An 8,304-nucleotide genomic window follows, 5' to 3' on the forward strand; every position below is an offset into this window, starting at 1 on the left:
TAAATGCTTTACATCTGCTACTACCTCAGTCGTATTTAGAAGAGGAACAGTCCTGTCTATAAAGTGTTTCAGTTCCTGCAGAAAACACCACATAAATATATGGTAATGTATTATTATCATTATATAGAGCAGAGGCCAAAAACATCTTGCCAAAGTGATCCTCTAAAATTTTACACCTATTTCATGCATTAAAAAAAGAAATGTGTAGCATATGCTTTCACTTATTTTACGATTAGCTCATCAAATTTGTGTTCTGTAAGGACAGAAAGCCAAAAAGCCTGTGTCTCTCAAGACCTTCCTCCGCCCCTATGCCTGCCTCCTCATCCAGCATTGTTTTTAAAAGATCTGGTCTCATAGGTCCTCAGAAGCAAAATTAAATTCAAACAAAATAATAATAACTTGCATTTGTGTTGATCTTTAAAGTTTACAAAGTGCTTTCACATAATCTCATTTGATTCTCATAACTACTCTCTGGGGTTTGCAGGGCAGGGAATAGTATTCCCATTTCAGAATTGTGGAAACTGATACAGAGAAGAAAGGCTCATGGCTTGCTTCAAATTATCCAGTTAATAACCGGCAGAACTGGGTCTTAAACCCAAGTCATCTGGACAATTCAATAATAATTTTTGTACTCTAACCAGGCTGCTGTGTAGAGAGGATGCTAAAAGAACTCTTTTGGGGCAGCTGGGTAGGTCAGTCAGCTAAGCGTCTGAATTTGGATTTTGGCTCAGATCATGATCTCAGGGTTGTGAGATCAAGCCCCGCATCAGGATCCCCACCCAGCATGGAGATTCTCTCTCTCTCTGTCCTTCCTCTGCCTCTCTCTCTCTCTAAAATTAATAAATAAATAAACAGATAAATAATTAAATAAAATGATCTTTAATGACCTTTACCTTTATATAATCTCCTGTCCTGGAGTATCCATGGAACTTGTAAATATGATAAGATATTGCTCCTGTGATTATATTACCTTATATGCAAAAGAAATTTTGTAGTTGTAGTTAAGATCCCAAATCAGTTGACCTTAAGATATGGAAATTGTCTGGGTGGGCTTGACTTAAACATGGGAGCCCTTAAAGTATGGGTCTAGAGGTAAGGGATGGAATAAGTCAGAGAAATTTGAAGCAGAAAAATGATTTGATGTGAGGGAAATTCTCTGTTGCTGGCTTTGAAGAACCTTTCCTCCATGATATGGAATTCTAGCAGCTTCTAGAAGCTGAGACCCCACCTATAGCCAGTCAGAAAATGGGGGCCTCAGCTTTTCAACTGGAAGGAACTGAATTCCATCAATAGCCTGAGCTTGGCAGTAAATTCTCCAAAGCCACTAGATGAGAATCCAGGCTGACCAACATATGATTTTAGCCTCATATGCCATGAACAGAAAACCCAGTCACACCGTGCTGAACTTCGAACCTACGGAACTGTGACATAATAAATAGGTATTGTTTTAAGCTGCTCAATTTATGCTAACTTGTTATACAGCAATAGAAAACTAATAACCTGCCACTCATAAATATTTATTGAATGCTTATTATATGCAAGACAATATTTTCTATTTCAGATCATTTTATGTCTTGTCTAGAGGGTCAATTTAGACAAAACCAGAAACAAACAAAAATCCCAGACTTGCTATGGTAATATTAATATTTTTCCTTACTTGTAGGAATATAAAGAATTGCATTTTCTGTCCTCTTGAGGGTAAGCATGACTATGTATCTATTCTGGCCAACAAAATGAAGGGAAATTGACCTATGTCTCTTCCTGGACAATGGCCTTAATTTTCCATGTTCTCTTTCCCTGTTGCAGCAAACCCAAAATCTCTGGATGAGAAGGAAATATTCTATGATGAGGAACACCTGTCGACCTGGGTCTGGGGAGCAGAACTTCCCACCAATCTGCATTGGGCATACGAAGAAGCTGAGATATAAGCCTTTGTTCTTTCCAGCCTCTGTGATTGCTTTGTTGTTTGCTTCCATAACCTAACCTAGCCTGTCCTGATTGACACATTTGCCTTGAATGTACTAGACCAGCATGTAATACTGAACCTCATAAACACTGACTGCCATCCTGCTACATTAGGAATGAAAGCCAAGTTCTGTGTTCTCAGGACCTTCTGCTGAATATGTTTTGGGTAAGAAAAAAAAGAGCTTTATTTATTACCATTTTTCCCTCCAAGTAGGTGAGAAATGAAGAAAGGGATGGGAGAAAGTGGGATAAGACCCAGGAGAAAAGGAAAACAAGAAATAGCATGTCGCTCCCTGACTGAGCAACAGTTACTGACTGGCTACAGTTAGACTTTATGAGGTCCCCAAATATCAGTAAAGACAGGCCCACTATCTTTCTTTTTTTTAAATTTTATTTATTTATTCATGAGAGACACAGAGAGAGAAAGGCAGAGGAAGAAGCAGTCTCCCCATGGGGAGCCTGATGCAGGACTCAATCCCAGGACCTTAGGATCATGCCCTGAGCCAAAGGCAGATGCTCAACCACTGAGCCACCCAGGTACCCTAGACCCACTTTCCCATAAGGCACTGAAACAAGTCAGTCATTAGTGTAACAATGAATTTGAATGAAGAAACCATGTATTAAATATTTTATGGTGGATCTCTTCTCTAGCTTTGCTGGAACACACTATCTCGATTTGGGAGAAAGAATTCAAGATTGTAAGCAAACTTTCATGTGAGTTTTCACACTTCACATTTCTCAGCTTTATTTCTGTGGAAGATCTACAATATAGGTCTATATAATAGCTAAGTTGAAGAAGCAGTTTTTATATTCCTATTAGAACACATTCACCAACAAATATAACAAATCTTATCATTTTGTTTGTAACTATCCTTATAATCATTCATCAGCTATCTTTTTGTTTGTTTTTTTAAGCAGGAGCATTAGATAAAATATTTCATTCTTGTTAAGATAATCATTAAGGTTTAAGAATTTTAAGTAAACTAAATGGGAAAAAGTTGGTCTCCTTAACTATACACAACAAAATTATTTTGAAAATAAACTTTTTTGGGTAAATTCCATCTAACTGCTAACAAGTAGAGGTCAAAGTAAGCATCTGTCAAAAACATTATTTTAAGAAGTTTTGATATGAAGCAGGAAAACTCCACATAATGTTTAAGCTCTTGGTTTCCAGGCTCATTTCATCATCACTATTTTTCCATTTATTCACTAAGCAGATTAATCAACTCTATAAGGAGTTTCTTCATCTGTTTATAAAGTTTTTCAAATAGATTTTTCAAACTAAAAGAGGATTTCTTTAGAAACTTGAGAAACTTTCTTTTAAAACTTGTGATTCTGGAAACCAAAATTAAAATGGACTGTTTTATTTTTCCTTTAGTTACTTTTCTTTCTTAAAGTAAAAAAAAAAAAAAGAGAAAGATAATCTTAAAAGCATGGTTTGATTTTCCATACCTTTGCAAATCATGTTTTTTATATCAACATAATTCTGAAGAAATTGAATATCCTTCAAGATCTCTCTCTCTAATATTATAAAATCAGCATCTTCAATGGAAGATATGACTTCCATGGTACAATAAATAGGTATAGACTGTGAATTCTGAAGACAACTCCAAATGCAATGAACTTTGAAATAAAGAATGAGCCTCATCAAATCCAGTTTTTCGCCTGAGTAGGGGGAAGGATACACCAGAAAGATAAAGGAGAGCAAGACTGCATAAAACAAGTATCTGGTACCTCATGAAGTTTCCCATACTTTCCCCATTGCCATGTTCAAGTTCTTCATCAGCACATTAATTTCATACTACCAGATGATTTTTCCTTAAATGATCAAATTTTCCCTTCAGAAAATACATGCAATAACTAATTCTCATCTGGCCATGAAACAAGTGTGCTGTTGAAGGCATAAAAGGGCCAAGCTTTTAAGTGTGAATTTTTTCCTTTCCTCCACAAAAGAAACATACATTTAGTATTTCTTTATTTAAAGACATGCCCGCCCACAAACATCTGAGAAACATCTGTAGACAAAATGCCAAAATGCATAGTCGAATTTTGACTCACACCTCACCACCCACCAAGACCCCTGTCAACTCACAATAAACACCTTTCTAGCATCTGCCCCAGAGAAAGAAACGCCACATTACCCAAAGGTCAGAGCAAACAGATGTCACTTATTGCAGACCCTAATCATATCCATATCCAACCTTAGGCGGTCTGTAGTGAAAGCCGACTTCTGGAGTAGACGTTCCTTCAGCTAGAGACACTCATCCCTATGCCCTCCCTCCCTCTCACTGAAGCAAGGAGGCCATAGAAGTGATTGTCTCTAGGGGCTGTCCCTGCACCCAGCTGACACATCTCATGATTGAGCACAGAGGCAAGAAAAGCAGCAGGAAATTCTTCATGGTTGGCCAGCACCTTAGCAGTCTTTCTGCTTCTCATTTTGACATATCTGGATATTCTTTCAAGGGAAGGTCCCGCATCAACCTCTCTGATTTCCTGTGGCAGACTTAGGACTGCTCTTCACTGTTCTCATAGCCTTTTGTACACATCTCTACACCTTCATTTAAAGCCTTCATCCTATTGGATGATATCAGTTTACATCTCTGACCCCCATGAGACTGAGTTTCAGTTGGAGGAAGGAAGAAGGAAAGGAAGGAAGGAAGGAAGGAAGGAAGGAAGGAAGGAAGGAAGGAAGGAAGCAGAGGGAGGTTAAGGAAGTTATATGGAGAGGCTTAATGAAGCGACAATGTTAGCAGTGCAATTTTGTGGGGTTTTTTTTGTCTTTATAAACCAATAAAGCACAAAGCTCAATTCAATAATGATATGTTCAGTGTCTGTAAGAGATTCTTATTTATTTATTTATGTATTTATTTAAAGATTTTATTTTTAAATTTGAGCCATATCTATGGTGGGGCTTGAGCTACCCAAGTTTCAGAGTCACATGCTCTACCCACTGAGCCAGCTAGGCATCCTCTGTAAGAGATGTTTTAAAAGAAGAAAAGTGAAGATTTTTTTGTTGTTGTTTCCTTTGTCTTCTGGTTTCTGGTTGGATTTGGCCAATGAGAGACAATGAGAGGAAGTTAGAGGTTAGAAGGCTTGGGGGAAATGAGATCAGGGTATTTCTTTCTCTTTAGTTGTTTGTGAATCTCTACTAAAAGCCACAGTCCCTATCAGATGACCACTACACTCTCCTTCCCTTGTCTCTTTAGCCCTATGGGTAGTACCAGCTTCCCAACATTGCTTGTACCAGAGTACCACACTGTCCCTTATTGATTTTCCTAAAACTTGCTCATATCTGTGTAAATACCCCTTCATTTCATTTGACTTAATTATCTTGCTGAAGAGTGCCATTTGTTTTCCTATGGGACCCTGACTGAGATAGTAAGACACATTTTCTACTCTCAAGAATTATTTGAGTAGGCAAATGAAGTTAAATACACAAATAAAGATTATTCAAGGAGAAATACAATGAGGATCATGAGTAATTTAGAAATTAAAAGATAAACACAAAGGTTCAAATCTTATAAGTTTATACTTGAAAGAATTGAAAAATTCTTTCTCATGATTGCAAATAAGAAATTTGGAAATGGCCTATAGTTGAATGTGATAGAAAAATAAAGCAAAAAAAAATTGAGGAACATAGCTCACTTTTCATAACAAATTTCATTCTCTGCCAGCCTCAAACTCATGTAGATGCAGACACTATATAGTTGTAGCCCAAAGGGTCAGCACTTATCAGTTCTTGAGACAGCCCTGTCCACATCTGTCCATATACCAGGAGCTCTATTCCCAATGACTAAGATCTGGAGGCAGTTATGCTGTCATCATCCTAGTATTTGGTGATCCTGGAGTGGCTTCACATGCTCCCTGAAATCTTCTATCCTGATGACTGAACATCTGTTTTCTGTGTGTTTGTGTACCAGTTTTTCCCTAGAAAAACTAGAACATTAGACCAAAGATTGGAGCCCTCCAGCCAAGTCTTGTCAACTTATCTCCCCTGGAGACTGAAGAGTGCTCTAGGATTGGACTGTCCTCCAACCATGACAGCAACCACTTCTACTTATTAAATATTTTTGCCAGATTCTCCTTTTATATTGTTGGTAAGTCTCACAAGAACCATTCGAGGTATGTGGCATTGTCTACTTTGGTAGATAAACCACAATTCAGAATTAGAAAAATCTAACGACTTAATCAAAGCCAAATAGCTAACAAGTAGAAAAGCAGGTGTCTCTTATTCTAGAATTTATGATCTTCACACTGTATTTCACTGCCTCTTCTCTGGAACTTTGGCACTATTCACTCATCACCCTTAGGGTCTCCTCTTCCAGAGATAGCAGTGCATGGGATCCTCTGGTAAATGCCAGACCAGACTGGACCTGGATTTGGACAACTGGGGAAGAAGGAGACTTTGCTCCACTGTCCCAACTCTACTTAGAACAGCTTTATTCTCCTTACAGACATTAAGATTTCATTTTAGATCATATGGTATTTTTATGACAATCCTACAAAGCTCCAGCTCCAGCATTATCTCTAGGGCTCCTTTAAATACATTTTTTCTCTTATGAGAAAAGATAGATGCATAAAAAGGTACATTTTTAGGGATTTTTTTTGTACAAACATAACTACCCTGAAACCTCATCATGATAATATTGTTTTTTAGAGAAGTTTAATTTCATTCCTGATCACCAGAATTCATAGACATGAAGTATAATATCCCTAAGAGTTTGAAATTTTTATTTAATTGTAAGCAACTCTTGTTTTCTGAATTAAATGATCCCATTGAGGCATAATGGGACTTCTTGCTTTCCTTTCCCCTGCCTTCTAAGTTTTTCAAATAAAATATATCAAATCAAAATAATTATCCAAGAGAGATAGTGAAAAAATTATTATTAAACATCTCTGTGTACATAATATAACATTGGTCTTCACATAGTATATCCAGTTTTTAAATATAAAATAGTTGATTTTATAACTCTTAAGATGTTTGTTGATTATTTAGAAAAATAAGAAGTGTCCTTTCTAAATATAGTTTTCTTCAAAAGAATTGATGAAGTGTCTCCTTGTTCCTTCACATCTCTTTTCTTCAAGTCCCTATTTAAAAGTTATTTATAGATTTGCCCTTTTGTATGGACTTCTCTGGGTCCATTCAGTATGAAGAAAGACTATTATTATAATATGTAGGCAATACTATATACAGGCAAAGCAATGCTAGCTGCTGTAACAAACAAAGCGTCAAAATGTATGAAGGTTCAAATACAATAGAAGCTTATTTCTCATTCTCATAAATTTCCAAATTGGCATTCTTTTCCAGAGACAGCATAGGAACCCAGACCCTTTTTTTCTTGTGCCTATGTCATATTCAACATATCCAAGGTGTTCCCTGTACATTTGCCTCAAAGCAGTGGAAATGGACATACCATGAAGAGGGTACTGCATGAAGGATTTTATAGGCCAGTCTGAAATGGTAAAATCATCTCTGTTTACATCCCAGTGCCTGGAACTTGGTCTTATGGTCATATCTAAATACCATGGAGACTGGGAAATGTAGTCTAGCTGTGCGTCCAGAAAGAAGAGGAAATGGGTTTATTGAGTCTACAATGTGGTTTCATAGCCAGACAGACCTGGGTTCAAATTCTAGCCCTGCAAATAATTCTCATGTGAGTCTTCATGCCTCAATTTCCTTACCTTTTAAGGGATAATAAAATCTATTTCAGCAATTGTTGCTAAGCTTGAATAGAATAATAAATATATAATGATTACCACATAGTATTTTTAATTGATTCTGAAAAGACAAGATACATTTTGTTTTATGATCATACAGATTTGTGTAATTATGGATTTTACCTGGTCCCCAACAAGGTTTGTGATATTAAAGGGCCCCCCTTAATATTTTGAATATTCAGCAATATTTTACAAATACATCCATGTTACTTAGCAACCCAATTAAACATTAAAAAATACCATAAACTATTGGTAATGTATCTTTTACTGATTGTCCATGTTTTAGGTAACCCTTACCAACATTTTACAAAACCATACTGAGAATTGACTTTTTTTCTATTTCACCATAGTTGGTTTGGTGAATGGATACAATTTTGGGGAACTAAAAATAATGACCACAATTTAATTCAACCAAAATAATGGCTTTTAAATCCTGTGACCACAATAAGGAGATAAACTCTGAAAATTCTCTTCAAAGGCGAAAAGGTTGCCAGTCTTAAGTGCTAAACCTTTATGCATAATCAAGGTTCAGAAAAGCATTTTGACATTTCAAAATCAGAAGTCACCCCCAAACCAAAAATTTAGCATAAATGAAAAGAATTATCAGGATTATTTTTTGAT

The 8,304-nt window shown here is 36.5% G+C and overlaps 1 long non-coding RNA gene across 1 annotated transcript in view; it reads left to right on the forward strand.

The window, feature by feature from the left end:
• The window catches only part of LOC129513114 (uncharacterized), a 69,878-nt gene extending 62,166 nt beyond the window's left edge, over window positions 1-7,712 (forward strand). The window contains exons 5-9 of the long non-coding RNA XR_008665141.1: window positions 1,664-1,698; window positions 1,807-2,131; window positions 2,617-2,679; window positions 5,886-6,062; window positions 7,274-7,712. This is a non-coding gene — a long non-coding RNA (uncharacterized LOC129513114). The remainder of the gene's footprint in view (window positions 1-1,663; window positions 1,699-1,806; window positions 2,132-2,616; window positions 2,680-5,885; window positions 6,063-7,273) is intronic.
• The last annotated feature ends 592 nt before the right edge of the window (window positions 7,713-8,304 follow it).

This window comes from Nyctereutes procyonoides, unplaced genomic scaffold (genome assembly GCF_905146905.1).
Source record: "Nyctereutes procyonoides isolate TBG_1078 unplaced genomic scaffold, NYPRO_anot_genome, whole genome shotgun sequence".
NCBI classification, from domain to species: Eukaryota; Metazoa; Chordata; class Mammalia; order Carnivora; family Canidae; genus Nyctereutes; species Nyctereutes procyonoides.